The sequence below is a fragment of the Apis laboriosa genome, unplaced genomic scaffold (assembly GCF_014066325.1).
Source record: "Apis laboriosa isolate Shangri-la unplaced genomic scaffold, ASM1406632v1 scaffold4_cov146, whole genome shotgun sequence".
NCBI classification, from domain to species: domain Eukaryota; kingdom Metazoa; phylum Arthropoda; class Insecta; order Hymenoptera; family Apidae; genus Apis; species Apis laboriosa.
In genome coordinates, this window is record NW_025223501.1 from 4,801,464 (window position 1) to 4,825,976 (window position 24,513).

At 32.4% G+C, this 24,513-nt stretch overlaps 1 protein-coding gene across 5 annotated transcripts in view; it reads right to left on the minus strand.

Moving 5' to 3' along the window:
* The window catches only part of LOC122717208 (cAMP-specific 3',5'-cyclic phosphodiesterase), a 164,534-nt gene extending 142,554 nt beyond the window's left edge, over positions 1-21,980 (minus strand). For 4 of the 5 annotated variants that reach the window (XM_043941052.1, XM_043941053.1, XM_043941050.1 and 1 more), the window contains exon 1: positions 21,796-21,979. The gene's annotated coding sequence lies outside the window, so the exon portion shown is untranslated. Of the gene's footprint in view, positions 1-21,795 lie in introns of all 5 variants that reach the window. The other variant, XM_043941051.1, reaches the window with a different exon arrangement.
* Between the last annotated feature and the right edge of the window lie 2,533 nt (positions 21,981-24,513).

Below are 24,513 nucleotides of genomic sequence, written 5' to 3' on the forward strand. Positions count from 1 at the left end.
TCTCCGAAGTATCTTTGAATTCGATATTTTCAAATTGTGGATCATCGATGTACTCTGGCCATGGAATCACAATGGTTAAAATAATTTCGGGATCTATTGTTAGAAGAGCTATCGATGCGGAAAAAACTGATTCAAATTTTCAAAATCACTCGATACTTCAATTATACCAACGAGCTGAATATATATCTATTAATCGATATATTCGACGCATTATATTTGTTGATTCGATATGATTAAAAACACGATTTAATTTAATTTGATTATCATTCAACCTTTATTCAAAGAATTCTAAAAAAAGAATTCTAAACAACACGTGAGAAAAAGGAGGCTACCACTCATTCAGGAACAATAACTATTGGTGTAAAGATGGAAAAACCAATCTCGATTAAGATTTCTAATTAAATTTAATTTTCAAAAAAAAAAAATTAATTCAAAAAACAAGCAAATAGAAAATTAAATTAAAAATTTCCCTTAAATAACTAACCTAGAAAATATATAAATATTATGTCCACAGTACATAACAAAATTTCCAATAATTTCGAACGAATGATTAATTCCAATAATCCATAAATTCATTTTTTAATCCCGAACGAAATTAAATCTCGAAACACCGTTCATCATCGATCATTAATTGGTGAATTGTTCGGATCAAATTAGCCATTGGACGATTAATTCGCATAGCTGGCTTTGCAAATAGGGTCGAAACGCGCCTCCGTAAATGGCCGCGACACGAACAATGGAGACAATAGAGAGACATCGGCTCCAACGCCTCTCGCTTTGAGCGCCAGATGGCGTTTAATTTCGGTGATGGCCACCAGGGAGACGCAATCTGATATTATGAGCTATTTCGTGCAAAGAGAGAGAGAGAGAGAGGAAAGATAAGGTAGGGGGGAGAGTCCATCTTTATTGCTCTCCTCATTTCTATGTATTATCTACTGGAAAAATTTTAATTCTAATTCTTCTTCTCAAAATATATCTCATCATCGATGCATCCACTTTGGAAGTTCGAGGAGGATGGGAAAAAAAGAAATATTTAATTTTCCAATTAAATTGAAGAGGGAGATTGAAAGTCGAAAGAAATATGACGTGTATTTCCCCCATGGAGTTTACGCTCCAGGAAATCACCTCCTGGAGAAGTGGTTCTAAATTCGTTTCCAACCATCCGAACATTTCGAGAATCGTATTTATAAATCCCCTGATGAGGTGAAGATCAATCATCAAGTTCATGAATTCGAATGAATTTGTGGATACACGTTTAGGAATAACTGTTGGTATTTATTTGTGATAATTTACATAAAAGATGCACGGAGAGGAGAATTGTAATAAATGTTGAATTATAAATTTCGATTCGACAAGATGAATATGTAATATGATGCAATTCTTGTATCTCTCCAAGTATTTGTTCACGCTTGAATTTCAATACACGATTTACAAGATAAATTTTAAACATGGAAATTCATCGATTAAGATTAAATCTTAATTATTTTCTGAAACAGTGACGACACGAATCGATCTCAAAAGGAAACGTACTCGAGTTTAACTCGATATTCCCCTTGCGTCAATATTACGCACGAGAAAATATAATTATTAATGGAGGGCCTTGGATGATCATTCTTCCGGATAAAAGCAACGACACGATGCTGTTTTCTCAGAAACATTGAATATTTAATATCCTCCATAGGGGAATTGCGTAATTCTCTTTTTAATAAGGTTTAAGTTTAAGTCGGGTGAACATCTTGGAAAAGGGTGAATATTTACCGTACTCTATTCTCTATAGAGGAATTATAATAATTCTTTTTCTTTTTTTCTTTTTTTTTTTTCTTCGCGTACGAGGTAATTTGAGAAAATGGAATAAGGTAGTTGTAATTAGAATAAAAATTGTAATAGGAAGAACGAGAATAAATAGAGTATCCTTTCCAGGATTTTCACCGTTGAAAAAGAAACTTTGCATGTGGATTACGTAGTTGCACGACTGTTTTTCAAAAATGAATATAATAATAAAATGAATATATATATATATATATTATAATAATTCTTTTATAATTCTGTGCAAAGACAAAAAATAATCTTCAGTGCTTCATATTATTATTGGAAATATGTTTCGTTATATATTAATTCCATTTTTCATGAATGGGCCGAATGAAAGTGTTATTTTTTCTCATGCACGTCATTCTATTATGCTCTTTCACATCTTCTGTCCTTAAAAAAGTTTATATTTAAATATAAAAGTTCCAAGTTAAAAAGATTGAAAAGGAAAATTCTAAAAAATTATTAAAAATTAAAAAGTGCAATGTAAAAAGTCTTCAAAATTTTATTTTATTAAATCCTTGGGCAAAAATTAAAATTTTAAAATGGGACGAGATTTTTAAACGAAAATAGAATCTTCAAGATCCAAAATGAAATTCGATATCGAAATCCACTAATCAAATTCACAAAAATTGGAAAATTTCCCATAATTCGAGAACGATCAAAGGGACGAACGATCGGAAATTATGAGGAAAATTAATTATGTAGGATGAAATGGAAATAGTATTAATAGAGCGAAAAATAATATCGAGAATATGGTCGAATTTGTTCGTGCCAAAATAACGTGCCAGAATTCTAAGGGGAATTCTTTTCTTTCATCGTTAGAGACCTCTAGAAGTCGACGTTTAACCAATTCAACGCTTTAAAGGAGCGAGATACCGCCCACCCACGTCGTTTCGCATGATTTATTGTCGTCGATTTGTCGTTCAGTTACACGAAATATTTCACGCTTCTTTGTTTGGAATATAATTCTGTCAGTGACTTGACACGCCCATGAAAAATTTTATATAATCGAAGGTATAATATTTTCAAGCTTATTCACTTAATTCGTGGAAAGGAAATTTTTTTTTTGAAAATTAATCGAAATCCAAAATAAAAGTTAAGAAACAAAATTAAGAATTAGATATTGAGGAACAAGATCATCATGTTGAACAACATTGTCAAGGTTTTATTGGCAATTGTTCATTGAAAAATTATTATCAAAAAAAAACCTATTAACCTAAATCTAATATAAAACCACGAAATTAAATGAATTTTTAATCGACACCAATTAACTTAATTCTTAAGTTCAATTTCACTTCGCAAATCAAAATTGAATAAAAATCCACTCGACCTAACCTATACTGTTTCGAAGAATAAATTTTTACGAAGCAAACAAATAAAATATAAAATCGTCAGAATCAAAGCTGATATCTTCTCAACTAAATAATTACCGTTAAAAAAAGAAGAAAAAGAAAAATAACTAAAATTCGAAACGAAGCGTACGAAAATAAATGACGGATGGATAGACTCCGCCCACGCGGAGAACGAGAAGCTAAAAAAAAAAAAAAAAAAAAAAAAGGAAAGAAAATAGATATTCGAAGGAACAACGAGCTCGAATAGGATGAGAAGAGGTCAATCGAAAGGTCCACCCGTAGCCAGCTGACTCGAAACCCTATCAGAAAATTAGATCACGCTGCGTGCATCCTAGCATTTGAACCGTGTTCATCGAAAGTGTTCCAGTTTCTCTGCCCTTTATAACGTTAAAGGCGTGTTTCCACGCGATGCCCCCCTCGCGATGATTTAGGGGGAGGGGGGAGGTTAGGATTTCACAGGCCGGGTCGGGGACTCCGGCCGGATTCTACCCGGAGAGAGTTCTAGGTCAGATCTAGACTTGGTCGGCCGGAATAGCCCTGATAACACGTTATACCGCAGCCAGCTGCATGCATCGATCCGGAACAGACGAGATCCGCTTTGCGCGAGCCACTCGATCATTGCCGTGCAACAATTCACGGTTCAACGTGCACATTGCTCCACCCAGACACGTGGAAATTGAATCGTAGGCTATTCGATAAAAATATGTTTTGTCGGGAAATCAAATTTTCTCGATAATTGCGTTTATAGGTTAGGTTAGATTAGGTTAGGATAGATTAGATTAGGTTAAGTTAGGTCAGGTTAGATTAGTCGGGAAATCAAATTTTCTCGATAATTGCGTTTATAGGTTAGGTTAGGTTAAGTTAGGTTAGGTTAGGTTAAGTTAGGTTAGGTTAGATTAGGTTAGGATAGATTAGGTTAAGTTAGATTAAGTTAGGTTAAGTTAAATCAGGTTAGGTTAAGTTAGGTTAGGTTAGGTTAGGTCTTGGTTTTTTGGCAAATTAAGGGTGATTCGGTTTAAGAGGAAGAGAATTTTTGTATATTTAGAACTATGCATTCAATAATAGTTTCATTTTGGAGGAGAGAAAGGTTACTTTTAGATTTAATTGTAAAATTTCAAAGGAGATATAGAAATTCAAGAATAGTTAATTTTCTTCCTCGATTATATTATTTATATCACAAATTTGTGACGAGAACAAACGAATTCAAGTTTCCAGTGTACAATTTTCGATTAATGTAATCTAATCCTTAGGATGCTGGATATTATACTTATAATATTATATAATTTATTATATAATATTATTATTATACTATTATATAATATAATTTAAAACGAAATATGAAGAATTAAAATTAACTGTTGTTAATATTGAGAAAAAATTTTAACTATATTTCTTGAGATAAAAGGGCAAAAATCATTCTAAAACCAAAAAAAAAAAAATAAAAAAATCAAATTTTTATCTATCTATTAATTCGTGGTCAAAGAATAAATTTAAATTTTTCTTGTCAAAGGATATTCGACACTGCGGACACGAAGAAAGGCCAACAGTTTAAAATTTCATTAGTTTATTCGAAATTTTTTTGAAACGATAATTATGAAAAACATTTCTGAAAATTATATCAACGAGCTTACTTCATTTATTATTCATGACGTGCATTTTAACTTTAATTTCATCTCAATCAAGTATACTGAAAAATCACCCGCTCTTCTGCATTTTTTAGCAACTATACATTTTTTATTTTGGCAATATAAAATCGTGAATTATAATTTTTGTAAATTTTTTTTTGTTAAAATTAAAAATAATTATTCAAAATAAATCCTTCGTATTTTTCAAAGCTTGTTTAATTATTTAAAATTCATTTCACTTCAAATTCGATTGTCATGAATTATTGTTAAATGAAATATTCAAAAATTTTTTATTACAATGTTTATTAATAAATCGAACAAGCCGAGTATAAATACGTATTCCGAAATTTGTATTTGAAACGATTCCATGAATTTTCATCGTTTTATCAACTTCGATATAAATTTTTATTATATAATCGTATAACGTCCTCAATTTTCATCGATCGTGAATAATTCTCCTCTTCCGTGAGAACAATCGGAGAAATTCTGCTCCTTGACAGTGAATTACAATAGCAGATATTTTTAAATTTTTACAAAATTTCTGAGAAAACTGGAAAAATCGAAAATTCCTTCATAATTTATTTTAAGAGAGAAAAAATATTAATTCTGTGAAAATTGAAACACGTCATTCAATTTCTTTTGCAATATTCATCACGATAACGTTGAAGTTTTAAAACAAATAAATCCTTTCGCTCAAAGGAAAATAATAATGAGATTGAACAATTTTTTAAAATTATTTTTCTGTTCTTGAAAAAATTAAATTGAAAATTCATAAATTTCAGAAAAATATTTTTGGAATTTATAAGAGTTTGAATTTTAATTTGATTTTTTTTTTTTAATTTTATAAAAATGAGAAATGAATATTTTCGAAACTGTCGAAATAATAATTATTTCAATTATAACAAAATCCTATTCTTTACGTGACGTAGAAGAAAAATTTTTCAATTTGCGTGGAAAAGAATTTTAATAATTCTGAAGAAAATTAACTCGTTGAAAGGTTCGATAGTTTTCCAATTTTTCGAGACAAAAACAATTTTTAATAATCAATATATCTACGTAATACTAATATGAATTCGAGATAATTCATTTTATAATTTGAAAGATATATCTAATCCATTATATCCACGATGTCATGATGATTCGATAATTGACAAAATATTGAATTATTTCGGAAATTCGCTCTTCATGGAAGAGTCAATCAAACAGCAGAGCAGTCTCGAGTTTAGCTGCTAGTTAATTGAAACTTTTCATGTTATTAAAGTTTAAATTGCCATCGAAGCTGCAGTAACTTTGATTTCGCCTAACTTCATCTCTTAAGTAATTATCGTTCTTATAAATAGGATATTTAATGATTTTCCTTTTCTGATAAATTATTAAATTATCGGTATTCGCTGTAAATTATTTGCAATCTGTCATGCTTCGTCGTACCATTAATATTACCATTTATTAATCAAGAAATTCATAAAAAAAAAAAAAAAGAAAAAAAGAAAAAAAATTTGAAAGATAATTCCGAAGAAATGAAAAATGAATAGAATTTTTATTACCTTGTAATAAAGTTTCTTCCCTTCGTTCCCTTGATAATATTTTTTTTAATTGACAGCAGTAAGTAAAGTTAATTAACAAAGGGGATAAAATCAAGAAGAAGATTCTTTTTAATCCAATATTCTTTTTTTTTTTTTTTTTAATTTTATATCTCATAATAACTCTTAATATAATGAAATGAAATTCAAACCAATTCATTTTAATTAATTATCTTAATCTTCTTAATTCAATAATTAATCAAAAACATTATTACTAATTTATATTAAATTACGAATAAATTATTAAAATTTATCCATTCATACGAGAAAAAAGAAATTTAAAGAATCAACGATAAAAGTAATTTTTAATATTCATAAAATACGTTTAAGATGTTCCAAAAGAGACGCTTTAAGGAAAAAATATAAAAGACTCACAACAATGGGCAAGAAAAGAAAATAGCATCACGAACAGCCTCGGGGAATTACAAGGATTATCATCTCGGTCCAATACTGTTTACCACGTCACGTGTCGTTGACCGTCACTGGAAACGACACTACAGCCTTGAAGCACACTCTTAAATCGTCGCGACTCGACTGAATGTTAAGCGACGAGGATAGTCGGTTTCGCGAAAGTTGGAAGGAGAGGGGAGAGTCCCGCCATAGGTTGTGCTGTTTACTCACATTATGGGGACGTATCAAGATAACATTGTCGTTCGAAATTTTGCGTTACGGCTTATGCAATGTATTCTATGTTATTCTTTATGTTACGTTTATCACGTTATTTTTATGTGTAAAAATTTTCCGATATTATATTGTATACGTATATATATATATATATATATGGAGAATTATACGTAACAAGATTACATTTGTTGTTCAATATTTTATATTGCATTCTATGTTGTTTTCTTTTTTTTTTTTTTATATTATTTTTGTATTCGATTACGAATGTGTATATATATATATATTTCTATATTATTCTCTCGATAGAATTTTAAATTTTAAAAATATGTAATATATGTTTTAATTTTGATTTATATTCTTGCGAATATCGATGACGAATATCTAAAATTTACAACAAATGTATCATATCGTATACGTGTTATGTACCTTGCTGGTTTCATTTGACTTTAAATGGAATTATGGTAATTCTTCGTTCAAATATGAGATATACGTATACGTGATTATCTAATATATCTTTCTAATATGTTCATTTAATTTATAAATGGATATGATAATTATCTTATGAATGTTAAACATATTAAAATATTTAAGTATATTAACGATCAAATTGTATCAAATATGAAAATTATTATATAATATTATTATTTCTGAAAAAAAAATTTGTTGAAGTTTTATTTAACACTAGTTGAAGAAATCTAGAAACGAAGGGAATTTTCTCGGGATTATTCATAGTACAAACTATTTATAAAGACAAACCTGTCTAATTTTAAACGGTATATAATTGAATTCTTGAATTTAGTCGTTTCAACATGTTTTCCTTGGCATCGAAGACATAACACAGTTGACAATAATCCTGTTGTTCTTAATCTCTTATTATTTAAGAATATTTGCAGAAATTTTTTCTTCCTCTTAAATTTTTAGAAATTTTAATTAAAAAGATACAATAATCGAAACAAAATTATCACAAGCCCGACTTTGATATTTAAAAGATCAAAGAACAAATATAGAAAAAAAAAAAATATTCCCAGATATTTCTCATCTTCAGAATTTTCCAATTCCACTGAAATCTCGTTATATCGTTCCATCAACGAAATCTTTGTCGCAAAAAAAAATTTCCTACGCACGTACAAAAGATTTAGAAAAAAAAAAAAAAAAAAAAGAAAGAAATACAAATTCACAAATTCGAAAAAAGAGAAAAAAGAATTATCGATTTAGAAGCAAGCGAATAGATAAGAAAGAGATTTTCCAAGAATAGAAGGAGTTGCAAGAGAATCTCATTCTTACTTCGATCATCCCCCTTAATCAGCTTCCTGCTTCCTGGACCGATTTAAATTAGTGTTTCTCATCAATCTTCTTTGAAAATTTTGAAAAATACGAAAAAAAAAAAAGAAGAAGATTTAAAATATCATATCTTGATAAAAATTAAATATTTCGAGGATCTATTTATTTTTCGAGAAGCATCGAGCAATGCATCGACTTTACACCTTTCCGTTTATAGCTTCATCAGCTTCGTCTTTAACGTCTATTGTTCTTCCAACAGTTGCGAGTCCTCTAAAAATAGCAGTTACATTTTACAAAAGTGCGATTCGTTTTGTTGTTCCTCTCGTTGAAATTCCGATATCATCATTGACATTGTTTTTTTTTTTTTTTTGAATTAAATATTATTAAAATTTATTAATTATATTGAAAAGAGATCTGGAAATGAAAAATTTTTGAAATGAAAAGAAAAAAAAAATTATTTTCGAGAATCGAAGAAAGAGAAAAAAAAGGAGAAAAGGAAAAGAAGAGACGAACATCGACAAATCCCAATCACGCGCGCAATCTTTTTAGAAGGGAAGATTTTCCCTTCGAGAAATTCTCGTGGGTTGGAAAATCCATTTTTTTCTGAGAAAGTTCAGGGGAATCCCTCGACACGCGATTTAAAACTGCACGTTTAATTTACTCGCGATTTCTATGCACTCCTCTCTTATTTTGTTCTACACTTTGCAATAATAAGAAGCATGTAAAATTTTACATTCTCACTCATGTATTCTGACTTAATCCTCGATGTTACATGTTTCTTCTGTAAAATTATTATTGATTCGAAAAAGGAATAATGATTGGGGTGTAATTTTGTTTATTCCAAGTTTCCTTTACAGATAAATAAAGTTAGTTAAATTTACGACTGGTTGGTACGTTGATTAAGACCAATATTAAATTTCGTTTCTTTAAATATTACAAAATCAATATTATCCATTTTAATCTCGTTTAATGATTATCATTTACGTTAAACAAAATGTCAGGATCGGATATCATACATATTTTAATCATACTTTCCGAAATAAATTTTTCTCTCCATTAATCTTTCGTAAAATAAAATAAATAAATAAATAAATAAATAAACAAATATCTGAAATATTCGAAGATGCTTAAATCCTTCTGTGTGTACGTATACTTAATAAATAAATCATACTTTTCGAAATAAATTTTCCTCTCCATTAATCTTCTCTGTCATCAAAGATAAACATCTGAAATATTCGAGATGATTAACTCAAAACGGAACGCAAAATCAATTAATCATTATTTCTTCGAAATAATAAATAAATTTTTACGAGTTTTAACAGTGACAGGCAAGATCACGAGAAGTGATTGACAACGAGTGAGATTTATTTCGATTTGTCGTATAATAAACGCGTTACAACCCGTATCACTTTCTCTCGAATAAATACATTAAACATCCGATTATTTATTATCGTTGAGAAACGACAAATCGATCGATATCCCTCGCTGTCAATCGAAAAGTTACGAGAAATTGGCCGTGCATCATCGATACTTCGCTTCGTTTCATCGGGGGAGGGATAACGATGAAAAATGGCCGGTGATTCTTCGAATTTCAACGCGATTTATTTTCCTCCAATGGGATGCAAACATGCATTTTCGGCGCGATAATCGCTTCGTATTACACCATTATGTCATTATGTCTCAGTGTCAACGATACTTTTCGTCGTGGAATTTACTTAAAAAAAAAAAGGAATCCATCAAAAGGTTCCAATGCAAAAAATATTCTCGAGATAAATATTAATCCTCCAAATATAAATATTCACATTTTTATGGAGGAATGATTTTCAATTTTTCGATAGACGAATAGACGTTTGAACCGAGTGCAAATATTTTATCGAGAAATATTCAAATTTTTCCCTCTTCGAAAAAGCGATCATTCCGTATTTCATTAGATTCCATACTTGGAAAGGGAAGGAATGCAGTATTATACAGTATTGCGCATAATTAGCTTATTTAATTGGAACGATGGTTCTGTAACGTGTTCCGTGCACAACAAAGAACACGAGTTGCGAGTTAATTTCACTTCGATATCGATGTACGCAAAGTGAATGTTAATTCGATTCGAGTGACATTTTATATCTTCGAAACGAATGTCTTTATATTGAATAATATTAAATGTTAAATAATAAAATAGAAAAGAGCGATCTTTGATATAGATTTTTGAATTGAACGAGAGATAAAGAATCGTAATTTCGATAAATGAATATCCAAGATACGAGATAAAAATTTCATAAAAATTTCCATTTGACGAGAATCCTTTTCTTTCCGAAAGTTTTCAAATTATTCAAAATGTGAGATTTTTTAAAAATATTTAAAACGATCTCGTTAAGGATACACCTCTATCCAATTTTTATCAGAATCGTTTTAAAGTATAACACTTTCAAATGATAATTGACGCAAAACTTAAATGGAAATTCTGTTCGAACAAGCTCCACGTGGGTGTCATTAACGGATTCAATTGCTCTTCCATTGCCAACGATAAAGTCTTTGGAAACGGCGAATCTACGTCGCGTTCTTTTTCTTTTTTTTTTTTTTTTTTTTTTACAAAAATTGTTTCGAACGAGGAGATATTTATATCAGATTCAGTTTCGATGATAATTAATTACGATATTTTTAACACGCCGCTTTCTCAAAGAAATAGCGATTCTGCAGAAGGGGGAAAATGACGAGTTAATTAATGCAATTAAAAATAATTGTAATTTTTTTCCTTCGACAATTTAGTTCAATTTGTTGTATATGTTGTTATTTTTACGAAGTGTGTGCTCATTTCTACCAACGCGTATAATTAAAATACAGGATATAGGGGTAATATCGCAACTGGAACGATATTCCAACATGGCGGACTCGTCTAACTCGGCTTATAACATTTTGCATAATTCAAACGACAACTTTCAAACACTTTTATTTTTCCTTTACATCCTTCTTCCCCCGACATTTTATCTTTTTTCTTGCCTCCCACTCGTTATTTTACGCCATTTCCTTCGTTTCGACTAGCATCGTTATCCCAATCTATAAATGTCCTGCGTGAAGTATTCTTTGAAAATGAATTTTTCTCTTTTTCCGCAGATTGATACGGTACCAAACGTAATAACACGTAACGTATTTTCATTCGAAACGATATTGGAAAAGGAGAGGATATTCCGTATTTTTCTCCTTTTTCGCATTCTGAGTTATAAAAAAAATTGTTTCATCGGAATAATGGAGATCGATGCTCGAAAGATAAGGCACGACATACGATGAATTCGTATCGTCGACGACAATAAAGTAATACAGATAAATCTTAAGATAATATATTACAGGCGATAAATTTCAAAGTTTCGGCGAACGAGAAGAGGATCTCGAAAAACTTTGTACAAAATGCAATAATTCTCACCCACTTCTTATTTCGAAATAAAACAATAAAACGTAAAGCTCGAAGATACAGGAATTAAAAATCAAATCAATTCGACGGCTTAATCTTTGCAAGGAAAAAAAAAAAGAAAACTCGGACAACGAGCCATGTTTCAATAATAATAGCTTGAAAAACTTGTACAAAAGTTCAATTCCATTTTTCTCTCCGTCCATCGTTCGTTAATTAAAAGAAAACTCACGAATTTAACTTCTTCTTCTTCTCGAATAGATAAATTTAAAAGTTTAATCTTTAATTTTTATCTGTACTTTTGTACGAAAAAAAAGAAAGAAAAAAAGAGGAACACACGTTGTCTCATTTTCCAACCATTCTTCCGTTCTGAATTTCTCGAACTGCGACTACCATTCCACTATCGATTCCACTAAAGACAAACAGCATGGCTCCATGGCCAGTCTCTATTTGTTCAGGCAACGAGCAGTGCGAATTAATTCGCGAGCATAGCGATGGTTCAATGGAGGAAGTTTGTCCAACGTTGACTCGACAAATTAGAATCGAATGATTATCGAGCTCGAAGATGTCCTCGAAATTATTTCTTAAATAATTGGACGTTCCAAGGATGGAAGGAGAGAGGATAGCAGTAGTATTGGCATTGAGTCGGAGAAGTTGGGGAGAAGTTGACGTTGACAAAGGGAAATTGTCACTTTTGATAAAATGCAGCGATATATTCGTATCGGTCGGTAATACAGTTATCCCGCTCGATTTATCTCTCGATCGAATCGTTCGTTCCTCTTCGTATAGTATTCCCAATCCCGGATCTAACGATCATTGCTTTTAATTTTTCTCGAAAACAAAATATCAGACCTAGCTTTCGTTTCATTTCTTTCTTTTTTTATCCTCATATGCATTTTCGATATCTGCATTTCAATCATCGAATACGCGGATGGATACGGTAGATTTCTACACATCGATAGAGAATATAAGAATTTTGTTGGAAAATTTCACGCAAATAATTACTTTTCGCCAGTCAAATCGCAAATCTTTTGGCAATCTGCGCGCCTGCTTTCGAAACAGATCCGCAACCGCCAGTTGGCAAACGCTTGTTCCTTCCGCCGCCATTTTGTATATGCACGGTATACAAGATGGATGCGCTGGCTGAGTCGAGTCACGTTCAGGAAGCGGAGATATCGGCTCTGTGACGCTGCGGTTTATTATTAAGTTTGGAGGGAGAAGTCAATTATCTTGTTAATCGACTAATGGTGACATAAGCGTGTAAAGACACGTCAGACGACACGTTTTGGTTACACGGCAAGAGAAGTTGGCCACGATCGATCATCGTTGTTTCGATTAATTATTTGATCAAATGTATCCATCCTACAATTAAAGAAATAATCAAAGCAGAGTTGAGAGGCTAATTAAAAATTTCGAATAAAATTATTTTGAGTAAAATTATTTATTAAAATGCTTTATTAATCAGCTTTTCGTATAACCTCTTCGTTAAAATTATTATTATTATTATTATTATTATGTTTTTTAACAATAAATCATGGAATTAATTTTATTCGTAACTTTGGAACTGTTATTAAGTTTTGTGACCAAGTAAAATGAATCAATTACGCCTTCTCCTAATCGATCACACACGAAATCGTCCGGCCACGAACTTGCTCCCCTTTAATCGATACAAGCCATAAACGCGAATCAAACCTCGTCCATTAGCCGAGATCTGTGACGGATAGATAAAAGTTACCATCGATCGTTTCTATTTATCCTTCTCTTCTTCTTTTTTTTTTTTAATATTATCGTTTAACGAACGATGGAAACAAATGGAATTTAATAATTGAAGAAGAAAAGCAACGAGCTTTGTCCTTGCGACTCCGTGCATCCCGATGAATACTTGAACAATACTTGCTCGAGGGAAGTGCTCGGTTCAACATTCGCGCATCAAAAAAAAAAAAAAAGAAAAAAAAAGAAAAAAAAAAGGAAAGAAACGTTTGATGCGATATTTTCTCCGCGGTGAATCTTCGTTCTGTTAATTATTCGCAAGGGCAAATTTCTTTTCTGAATTGTTTGAATTGTTTCCATCACTAGGTTAATGGTAATTAATTCCTTTGACATTCGCTCATATTTCTTTCTTTCTTTTTTGACAAACAATCCAAATTCCCCGATGGGAAATATTTCAAGAATTCTTCAACAAGCGGGAAAATTGAGTCGAGATTAACATCCATCGAGCAAAAATATTCGAGGCAAAGCCACATCGACGAGATTCCACGGATTCCCCTGTCGAGCATCCGAAGAATTTTCTATTTCCGTTTCGAGCATCCCCGCGCATCGTTCGAGGAGTTCCATTCGAAGAGGCGAAAGAGAAACATCGTCGTCGAAGAAACGGCTCGAATATTGACCCTCTCCCCTCCCCTCGCGCGCTTCACGCGCGCTTTCAAAGTCGTTGACAGTTCGAACAGCTGGCCGTGTCGCGTGGGAACGCGCGAAATGTGGAACGATCGTCGCTGTGAAACGCAACAGCTGGTATGGAAACGACAAAAAAAAAAAAAAAAAAAAAAAAAAAAAAAAAGAAAAAAATCGATCGAAAACGCGACGAAGGTTCGAACAGGTCAACAGGAAGGAAGAGCTTGAAAGAAGAATATTGGTTTGGGGTGGATGGATGGCTTTCTTTTGGCAGTTTCCGCTAGAACGAAACTGCTTCGATTTGCTTTGTCGAGCCAAGTGTGCTGAATTCTTGCTTTCTAGGGAGTTTTTCGTTTCCCTAGGGGAACGAGAGTTGTCCAGTTTGCTCGAAGGAAGTATATATACCTGTTACTCGTTGGCTGGAAGAAGTGAATTTCTCGAAAATTTTCTTCGAAAAAATGTTGAATGATCGATGATCGTTTCAAATTCGTAAAACTTTTTTTTTTTTTTTTATTGAGATTTCATTCGAGTTTAATTCAAGCGTGTTTGTAAAATAGTCTAATCTTTTGGTGTGACGAAATGTTTGGAATATTTTTAACGGAATCAAGGTTTTGAAGAGACACCAAAAGGAAGCTTTGAATTTTTCGAATCGGGCCACCATTAACAAAATTAAATGAAGATAGGAAATGTACGTACACGAAGAATGTATGTAAACGATTAACAATTTTGGTAACATGTTTTGTATGTATATTTAATAATATTCCATTTATTAAATTAAAATTCGTTAACTGCGTTATTCATTAGTTTCGTCGTTTTAGTTAACAAGGTTTCAAATTATATCTTTTCGTCGACACGTGACATAATCCCGTGTTAATTAATTGACGTGTTCACATGACGTGGGACACGATGTATAAATAGAGAGAATTCAGAAAATCTGCATTGTAAATAGACTGAAAATTAAAAAATCCTGTTATTTTTCGTATAAAATATTTTTGGTTTGGTGCGATGCACAATATATGCTGGTTCCCACATCTCTTTTTCACTCGAGCAGTTCCTTTCAACAATATTTAGAGCTTTGTGTGTGGATTTTTATTCATTTGTGTCCCTTTGTATATTAAACAAATTCGTATGGAATTTTTTTGCTTAATTTTATTTAAATCATTTTGGCACAGTAATTGAATAAAAGGTAAAAAAGGAAATCTCGTAAAAGTATCTTTTCAATTTTGACTTGTTAGAAATAATATGTGAATAAAATCTTGTTAATAACTTTTTTGCTCAAAATTTTCGTAATATTCGTTATTAGTATTTAATATTACAGTTTTTCGATTCGTTGGATATTTGTGTCATTCGGACATACAATTTTTAAATAAGATTTAAATATCGATCGTGTTAAAGGAAAAATAATTTTTGACACGAAACTGGTAAGTGCAAAGTGGATTCACTTGTGAGAGATTGCACAGCTGTATAAACATGTAATTGGGCCAAAGTGCTCCTACATAAGAATGTGGATAATCAGGTGATTTACAATCGAGGCATGCTAACAATAAACATCACGTTCTTCGAGTTACAATTGAGCTTTGTTGTATAAAAAATAATACAAAAATGTAAATGTACATTAAAAATACAAATATAAAATCCTACCAATACCAATTAAAGAAATTCTCAAAAGATAGATTGATTGAAACAAATGAAATAATTTCGAACTTCTAAAGTTCCTTTCAACTCCAAATCATTATTCAAACTGTCGAGAGGCCAACTTCTCTAACTAAAACTAGTTAGAGCTGGAATAAATGCAATAAGTTTATATTAATAATAGAAATAGAATACAACAACTTTCTATTAATGCAATTAAAGAATTCTTAAAGATAGATTGATCAAAACGAATGAAAGAATTTCGAGCTTTCAAAGTCCCTTTCGACTCTAAATCATTAGCCAAAAACTTTCCCTTCGAGAGACTAACTTTTGATTCCAACTAAAATTAGTTAGAGTTGAGAAATATAATAAATCTCTATTAATAACAAAAATACAATATAACAAGTTTTTATTAATGCAATTAAAGAATTCTTAAAAGATAGATTGATCAAAACAAATGAAAGAATTTCGAGCTTTTAAAGTCCCTTTTGACTCTAAATCATTAGCCAAACTGTCATTTGAGAGGCCAACTTTTAGTTCTAACTCTATTAATAATAAAAATACAATACAACAAGTTCTTATTAATAAATTCTCAAAGGATATCAAATTGATCAAAACAAATGAAATAATTTCGAGTTTTTAAAGTCCCTTTCGACTTTAAATCATTAGTCAAAAAAACTTTCTCTTTGAGAGGCCAACTTTTGATTCTAACTAAAACTAGCTAGAGCTGGAAATACATCTCTATGGAATAAATCTCTATTAATAATAAAAATACAATAAGTTTTTATTAATAAATTCTCAAAGGATATCAAATTGATCAAAACAAATGAAATAATTTCGAGTTTTTAAAGTCCCTTTCGATTCTAAATCATTAGTCAAAAATTTTCCCTGAGAGAGATCAACTTTTCACGTTCCAAGAGTAAAAAAGAGTTAGACGAAGGAAAGCTTGAGGATCGGTAACAAAGGAACGTGTTTCCCCTGCTCTTTATCATATATCTTGTTTGTACAGCTGGAAAACCAGGCTAGCTACCTTGTTTATAGGATCGGTAACGTAGCGTGACGATAGAAAAAGCGAGATAGAGCGGGAGAGAAAAATAAAGTGGAAATAAAACTTAGCGGCGGAGTGGAATAACAATGAGGATGCGCCAGCAGCCATCAAACCTTTCAAACCTTCCACCAACTGCACTCGTCCCCGATGTAAGAAGATTTCCACATCGATTTCTTTCCCGCCGTGAGAAGAGCTCGTGTTCCAAAATACCCTCACCTTCTCCTTCCCCCATAAAATCTCACTCGAAATATTCCCCTTCGCGAAGTTTTAAATTTCGACAATGATCTTGAAAATCTTCGAATCCTACGAACTTTCCTAGGAAAAATAAAATTTGATCGACAAAATTATTTTTAAAAAAAAATCTAAGGTCGTTTTTGGATCCAAACATTTCAATGAATTTCACTTGTTCCTCTATTTTCTTATTTTTGAAGAAGCTGGAATTTAAACGTTTAAAGATTCTTGAGTCGGAGCCAAAATTAGAAGGCTTTTGAATTCTAGTTTAGAATATCTAGTATATCTGTTGTCTCCTGGTATTCCTGAGGTACTCTTGGGATTTCTTCAACTCGGGTTAGATTTCGAAGCAGTGGTTTGATATCACTAGGACGTTAGAGAAATTTCCTTGGGATCATAAATCGTTAAAACTTTGTTCAAGACTTACCACCTACTTTCCTGTATTCCATGGTTTGGAGTAAAAATTATAATGAGAATGTTTCGTATCGTGATGTTTGAGATACGTTTCATTTTGATAATTCACATGTTGGTTATATTTATGACACGTCGGATTGATCGAGTTGGAAGAACAATAATTCAGATTGACAGGGGCGCTAACTCAAACTGGCGGATTTATTTTTAAAACCGAACATTTGTCCCACGTCGACACCATTCTATAAGTCACAGAAGAGAGATATTGTAAAAATTTTTATGGATGGCAAGTATTTGTCTCGTTTTTCGAAAATAATTTTGATGGTTAAAAATATCGTACAATTGAAAATATCAAATTATTAAGGGATGAGTGAATGATTAATTGTTTGTTATCAATAATTTAAGTATTTATAGATTTCAATAATTCTAAGATGTACATATATAATTAAATTAGTGTTACAATTACTTGGCTTGAATATTCTGTTTAATAAATATTTGTTCACTTCTAGTTCAATTTAAAATGTTTTCTTTGGAAGATTAGTAATTTTGATTCGCATAACCACAATAATTATTAAATCAAGGAATATAACTTTCTCAATTGCCTGTCATCTCTCTTCAGTTACTGGTTAAATATTGAATTCAAAACACTCGAAACTATCCTATTTTCCTTCAAACACTTCACTATGGTTGTTTCTAATAAAAAAATAAAATAATAAAAATCTGTTATCTGCAATCAATACAGAAATTGTTATAACCCTTCATCATTCCGATTCAAACATCATAGAACATACCTATAACTCTCATTCACTCTCAATTCAATCTCAAATCTAATAATTCCACCTCATTACCCAATCTATCCGTATAAATTGAAAGAAACCCACTAAAATAAATCCACCCAATCATTAAAAAGTCTCATCGAATGAGCTGACCTCATTAAATAACGTCCAACCTAACCTAACCTCAAACGAGAGAACAAAAACTTCACACCTGGCGATCCCTATATCCCTCAATCATCTCGAAACACATTTCGAATTCTAGGTCCAAAATTCTCGAAATATCGCCAAAATTCCTTTATTTTTGTTCCTCTCTCTCTCTCCCTCTCTCTCTTTCTCGATCAGCTGTTTCGCGATTTCATCGACACAATGGCCACCGAAATGCTCGCTATGGCTCCTCAAACACTCGTAATTCTCTGGATCGATAAGCAAGGGAGAGAGAGAGAGAGAGAGAGATAGAGAGCTCGAGAACTGATGATTCGTCATAATTCCTAACGATCGATTTTCTCCGTTTACGGAGAATCGAACGCGCATTTAATCTTTCACAATGACGGTAACTGGTGGTACTCCAAAAGATGCGAGGGGAGGGGGGATCCTCTTTCTAACAATTTGGCGACGAGTCGCGGGGAGGAAGAGTCCTTTGACGGATTCATGGAAACGTGGCGTTTTCGGATCAGAATTATTCGTGATTTCTTCGTTCTCTTTCGTAGGTTGGTGAGAGTCCAAGTTTGGTTTTTGGTTTGAATGAACTCTGGATTCGATTCTGAGCGATGGTGGGTTTTGAGATTGGACGATTCGATCGGTGATATCTTCGTTGAAGATGAGCGAAGATTTTTTTTTTTTTTAATTTGTTAAAGTATTCTGCAGTCTGCAAATGGCTGTTGGATGAATCACTTCTCGAGTTTAAAATATTCATGCGATAGAGTTTTTTTTTTTTTTTTTTTTTATCTCTGTTGAAGTCATCCGTATGATGCAATATTGGATGTTATCGCAATGAGAAATACTAGAATCTAGTATGTTTCTGATATTTTCAACGTATAATGATTCGCAAAGTGATTCGAAGTTGTGATCAATTCCTCGATATTTTTCAAGTTTAAAGGTGTCATCCTCCTGTCACTTTCAATAAATCTAAAACTTATCATCGCTATCTTAAGATGAAAGTTGAATCTCTCTATTTTCCATTTTCCAAAAGTGTCAATCTCTTTTGCACGTTTTAAGTTTCTGGAAGCAATAAAGGAATAGGAAGCAATCTCTCGAGTACTTTCGAACTTCACACAAATTCGATCAAAACGAAATCCTCCCAAATTCAAATTCTTCTGTTCCTTCAAACTTCGTATCATCATCTCTTAGTACTCGCTTAAAACTCGCTTCTTTTGAAAACTGAGATCGAAAAATTCGAATTCACACGATTCGATGTTATCCAAATTGCTCTTCTTTTACAACTCGATTTCTCAGAAGTTAAATATTTTAAATATCATTATTACAATTTTTTTCGATTCAGAATCGATATGAATTTTTCTGGATTTTATTCTCCTCCAACTCCCTTTCACAGATTCCCTTTTCAGAAACCCAATATTCCTCTTTTCAATAGTTTCTACTTAGCCATTTGAATTTGGACTTTCGGTGAAACTGGTTCCCAAATCGATTGACTGGAAAATTCAAAGGATTCGACACACAATTGAATCCTCGATATATTACGCATTCAAGGAGGAACATCGATTGCACCGTTGGACTCGAGATACTCGAGAAATCTATGACGTTTGGACGTAAAAATAGGAAATTTTTAGATGAAAGTTTCAAAAGGCATGTGTTTCCTTTTCTTCGTAAAATAATATGGATGATCATCGAATGGCGGTGGTCATTCCTTTCCTATTATTGATCGCAAGAAACCATCTTTAATCCAAATATTCAAAATCTAGAAAAAGTTTTCAGATTCGTAATTTTCGTATTTTTCCATGTATCGAATAATATTTCGTTATTCTTTCATTTTATATTTTATTATTCTTCCATAAAAAAAAAATAAATAATAAATAATCTAAATATCGATCAATTTCAGAGATTGATAATTCTTATTTTTTCTTTTTATTCCTTTGGAGAAATTCAATATGGATAACTTCGAAGGTTCTCTCGATTTCATTTTTCATTCCGTTATTTTTCTTCAAATATTGAACTAACTCGAAGAATTTTTTTTTTTTTTTAGATAAACAATAATTCCCTCCTTCTGAACATTTAAATATCGATCTACTTCAAACATGTTTGCACACAATTTTTATTCCTTCCGAATGAAAAAAATTCAACAAATGTTTATCGATCTCAAAAGATTTTTAAATAACATTTATCGTTCGTGATGAAAACTTTAAAGATAACTTTTAATCAATATGGATGTGAATAGCTTCGTTTCCAATTCAAATTTTATATTTTTAAAGATACCAGTTTTTAAAGATGGAAGATGAATAAAGATGTAATTAAGGCTTGATTGTTAAATGAATTTCTTCATATAATTTCTTCCTCAGATGGAGGATACTTGATTATTGAAATTTTGAATAGCACGATCTTATTGTTTTATCAAGTTTCGGGTAATATAATATCGTATTTGGTAAGTTTGGAAAATTATCTTAAAGTGGTCGAACAAAATTTATCATCATTCCACTCGAGTACTCGCGGCTTGGCGCATTTGTCACTCTAAAAAAAATCCGCCTGCTTATCGTTGCCAAAATAACGAGCTCTTCGTGTTCCAAATATCAGAGTTCGATCCTTCATAACTTTAGCCAATTCCTACTTCATCGAAGTATTCGTAACCATAAATCAGATTTCAACTTTCTTAACATTGTTGGAATATATCGTGTGTTCGAAACGTAGAGAGGTTTGCTTCGGTGTTTTTTAATATTTAATATATTTTATTTATATTAATTTATAATATTTAAAATTATATTAATTATTATATTATTATTATATTATATATATAATAATATATATATTATATATTATTGTTATATTATATTAATTTTTAATATTTAAAATATTGTAACAAGTATCATAAAAATGATTGTGTTTCTTTTAAATGATTTTTAAAGATATATATCTTAAAACATTCCTGTCTTCCTCTTTTCGAATTTATCATTTTCTACTTCCTTCAACGTCCATTTTTATTTTGCATTCATCGTTTCCTACTTTTTGTTATATTTCGTACGTTTTCATTTTTCATTCTTACAATTTCCTACATCCACTTTCTTATTTCCTATTTTCCAATTTCAATATTTGTGTATTTCTTTGCTTCATATTTGTGTTTATCTTTCCTTTCCAATTTTTACCATTCCCTGTTCACCATAATTCTCATTATTCGTTTTCCACCTTGCACATTAAATATGCAAATTTCATTTTCTACGCAACAACCCTTCACCTTTCACCACCAACTTTCCCCGTACATTTTCAATCTCAGAGCCACCTGAATCGAGATCACATTTAATTTTGTTACCAAACCTGCCTCCATCCTCCAACACTCAAACACGGTAAAAAGTTGAAAAAGTTGAAGCACTTTCTCCAGTTAAAGTCGTCGAATCGAAAGATCCGTCACTTCCTCCACGAGCCGGTTCCCGGTTCAAAGGACTCTTCCTCCTTCGCTCGAGAGCACCAGATCTCACCTCGAGAACCTCTCCTAAATCCAGTTGGAGGCGCGTCGCAGGCGAGAAGAAGCGTAGGAACAGATCGAGGTATCTTGAGGCGGAGCAGGGGGCACGAAACGTCTCATTGCCGCGCGCGAGCGACGATCCACCGCGCGAGAAACGATCGAGGATCAGCCGCGCTGATCCGCTCGAGGTCGCGCGTGCTGTCGCACTGAGTGAGCGTCGTCAAGCTGCCCTCCTGCGAACCCAGACCACCGCCGCGAGCATGCTCCCTCTCTCTCTCTCTCTCTTTCTCTTCTGTTCGCGTTCCGCTCCACGCCGCGCCATGGTTCACGTTTCCTTCGATTCGAGACCAAATTTCGATCGTGATGGATACTGGATCAGATAAACGGACCTAATGGTGGAAATGGTATTTGGAAGAGGAAGATCGGTGGTCCGATTGATGAAACGTGACGTTTTTGGGTTTGACGAATGTCTTAGGTTAGGATCGATCCGAGGTTTTAGGTTAGGTTTATTATTGGACGAATTTCGAATTTCGAGCGCCTGTTGTATAGCAACCCGCCAAGTACGGATCGCTTCGAAATAATTATTGGTTTTTTATTTCAAAGGAAGATTAGTGGTCTGATTGGTGAAACGTGACGTTTTTGGGTTTGATGAATATCTTAGATTAGGATCGATCCGAGATCGATTTTAGGTTACGTTTATTGTTGGAATTTCGAATATTCGAGCGCCTGTTGTAGAGCAACCCATCAAGTACAAATCACTTCGAAATAATTATTGGTTTTTTATTCCAGAAAAAGATCGGTGGTCTGATTGGTGAAACGTGACGTTTTGGGTTAATTTTTAGGTTAGGTTTATTGTTGAGCAAATTTCAAATATTCGAACGTCTTATAAAACAACTTGTCAAATATAAATCGCTTTGAAATAATGGACTATTGGTTTTTTGTTCCAGAAGAAGTTTTCGATAGTTTGATTGGTGATGTTTTAGGTTAGGTTTATTATTGGACGAATTTCGAATTTCGAGCGCCTGTTGTAGAGCAATCTGCCAAGTACGGATCGCTCCGATATAATTATTGGTTTTTTATTCCAGAGAAAAGATCAGTGGTCTGATTGGTGAAACGTGACGTTTTTAGATTTGATGAATATCTTAGGTTAGGATCGATCCGAGATCGGTTTTAGGTTAGGTTATTGTTGGAATTTCGAATATTCGAGCGCTTGTTGTAGAGCAACCCATCAAGTACAAATCATTTCGAAATAATTATTGGTTTTTTATTCCAGAAAAAGATCGGTGGTCTGATTGGTGAAACGTGACGTTTTCAGTTAATTTTTAGGTTAGGTTTATTGTTGAGCGAATTTCAAATATTCGAACATCTTATAAAACAACTTGCCAAATATAAATCGCTTTGAAATAATGATTTTTTGTTCTAGAGGAAATTTTCGATAGTTTGATCGGTGATGTTTTAAATTAGGTTTATTGTTGGATGAATTTCGAATACTTAAACGTCTTATAAAGTAACTTGCCAAATATAAATCGCTTTGAAATAATGGACTATTGGTTTTTTGTTCCAAAGGAAGATCGATAGTTTGATTGATGATGTTTCAAATTAGGTTTATTCTTGGATGAATTTCGAACATTCGATGATTCGAATTTGAGCGCCTATTGTAGAGCAACCTGCCAAGTACGGATCGCTTTGAAATAATGGGCTATTGGTTTTTTATTTCAAAAGAAGATCAATAATCTGATTGAACGTCTGATGAAACGTTTTTGGGTTTGATGAATATTTTAGATTAGGATCGATCCGAGATCGGTTTTAGGTTAGGTTTATTATTGGACGAATTTCGAATTTCGAGCGCCTGTTGTATAGCAACCCGCCAAGTACGGATCGGTTCGAAATAATGGGCTATTGGTTTTTTATTTCAAAAGAAGATCAATAATCTGATTGAACGTCTGATGAAACGTTTTTGGGTTTGATGAATATTTTAGGTTAGGATCGATCCGAGATCGGTTTTAGGTTAGGTTTATTATTGGATGAATTTCGAGCGCCTGTTGTATAGCAATCCGCCAAGTACGGATCGCTTCGAAATAATGGGCTATTGGTTTTTTGTTCCAGAGGAAGATGGATGGTTTGATTGGTGAAACGTGATGTTTTCGGTTAGGTTTTAGGTTTGTTGTTGGGCGAATTTCGAATACTCGAGCGCCTGTTGTAGAGCAACCCGCCATGTACGGATCGCTTCGAAATAATGGGCTATTGGTTTTTTGTTCCATTTTCAAAGAATATCGATACGTTATGCGTGGAGATATAAGAGGATATATATATATATAATAACGTTGCCCGTAAATGGACAATGTTTGCAATGTTTTTCACGAGGAGAATTTAATAAACCGGAAAAGCGTATAATGCGGGGTGATCCGCTTGCTACAGGAAAATACGGCTTGAGATAATCCGTAATCTAAAATCATCTAACGAAAAATGCTCCATTCCTTGTCACTCACATTCCTCTTGTTATTAAATTTTAATTCCGATATTACGCCACCTCTTCCAGAAATTAAGATATTCCATTCCCCTGATCCTTGATAACCGTGGCAAACTGTGGCACTCGAAAACCCATCGAGCCACTTAATTTCGAGTGGAAACGACGAGATTCAGAGAACAGAGATATAATCGCTTGCCTCTCATGGATCGGATATGCTCGAGTTAATTTTATGGCGCCCTGGGAGAAGATTTTATCGTTGAT